This window comes from Tetrao urogallus (genome assembly GCF_951394365.1).
Source record: "Tetrao urogallus genome assembly, chromosome: 7".
Lineage (NCBI taxonomy): Eukaryota > Metazoa > Chordata > Aves > Galliformes > Phasianidae > Tetrao > Tetrao urogallus.
Window position 1 is genome coordinate 5847200 of NC_136820.1, and position 2115 is coordinate 5849314.

A 2115-nucleotide genomic window follows, 5' to 3' on the forward strand; every position below is an offset into this window, starting at 1 on the left:
AAAGAAAAGACATCCCTGAAAACAATCAGTATGCTTAAAAAATGTGAAAGAATAATTGGGAAAATAAAGATGTTTTACTGTCCCATTAAAAGCCAAATGACTGGCTTCTGTGTCCATGCCTCCAATTCCCATGAAAACTGCAAGCCAGCAAAAAACATTCCGGAAGCACTTTGTGTTGTGTTATTTATTGTTACAGAAGGGATTATTCTTCATTAGCTTAACCTCAGCAAGAAGAAATCTTAAACTATATAATGTGGGTGAGGAGACAGTGAAGGGTGTGAGTCATGGTTTTCAAATGCTGAGAGCTGGCATAAAACACAAATCTGTTTAGTAGGCAGAGCTGACCCATTGTCCTGCTGATTTCAACATGGCATTCTTTTCTTTTTCTCCCTCTTTTTTTATGCTTTCAGATTGCAAAACATCAGTTGATTTTATTTTATTTTTTCCCCTCATTGCAACTTGCCAATGGTTCTAGTGAATTCTTAGGACAAAAAAATAACCCCAATTGGAAGTTTAATTGCTTTGTCCTCCACAACTCTGAAGACTATGGACCTTGCAGCCACTCTGCAGCACCAGTCCTGAGAAAAACCAACCTCTTTGGGCTCTTTAGAATGGCATAGGAATATTACGTTTATTGTGCCTCGCTTTTCTGGAAGACAGACATAATCCCTGAGAAGCTGAGAAAATTACTGCTTTTATTTATTGCTAGCAGGGCCTCACTGAGTCTGGGTCAAAATGATGCAGTAATCATTAACTCTGAGGAGACCAAAAGGAAAGGAAATTTATCACTTGCACGCTGCATTGACCTTGTAAGCAATTATATACTCCTAAGAATCTTAATTTCATTTTACGGAATAAACCTTATAGAAATAATTTTTATGGGAAACTTCTTTTACAGAATAAAACATGTCTGTTTCCTTCTTTTTTAATATTACATAGCAGATGAGATTGTTCTGGATTACAACAGTGCAGCTCACACTATTTTGACTGCCCGGATAAGGCCCTGAGGCATAGCATCAGCTCTAATGCCATTGCCCTGCCATTAGAGCAATGGCATTGCCCTGCCATTAGAGCAATGACAGCAGTGGATGGAGACACGTTTAGAAACAACCAAAGGCAACAGGAACTGCTATATACGCATCTTATAGATCCCCACATCAAGCACAAATTCATGTTTAAATTGCAATAGCTATTTTTATTTTTTATTAATAATATTTATTTTTTATTAAAAAAGGGCTCAGACTGCACGTGACTTTTCTTCTTTTTGGATGGCAGGAAAGAGAAATGACTCCTTTATTTTGCAGTTCACAGCACTGAACTCCAGATTGCCTATTTTTTCTCTGGTGGTTGCCTGCATTGATTTTCTACTGCTCCATTAAAGGAATGTTTCTATAGTTTCCCAGTGATTGCGTTACCTAGTTTATCTTGAAGGAAACAAAGCCCATCCTTTCTTTTCACTATAACGGCAGGCTCAGAGGCTACATACGAGTCTCACCATGGGTTTCATCTGGTAAGTCCCAGCATGCAGCCCAGCACATGAGCACATTCTGAGCTGAGTTTGAAGCCCATTACAAGTTCGGAGCCCAGTGTAAGTTCTGAGCCCACATCTCAGGCTGCTGAGGCATCTGAGAGCCACGTGAGGGCTTCTGCTGGCAGCAGTGTCCCATTGTGAAGATTTTTTCTGACTACTTAACACTGCATTTTTGAATTCTGCTGCATGTAGGTGCCACGCTGTTTGCAGATAAGGCATTGGGGAGATTTTATAATGAGTAACAGTTAAGAGTGTGCGTGACTCAGGCCTGGGCTGGAGTGCAAGTGTGTTAGGCTTGAAAGCAGATGAATTTCCCTCATCCGCGCACTCAGGCCTTCTGGGGCGGACAAACGACGAACTGCCAGGGGGCGGGAGAGCAGGGCAGTGCGCTGTCGGATTGGGTGGCGCTTCTGTCAATCTCCGCCTCCCTCCCGCCCGCCCCGCGTCGGAGAGCCAATGAGCGGCGCACTCCCTGCGCATGCGCACTCGAGGCGGCGCTGAAATTCAAATCCGCGGAGCGGTTGGGGTGGAGGTTTTTGCTTTTCTCGGGGCGGCGTGAGGGAGCGGCGGCCGGGGTAGCGGCG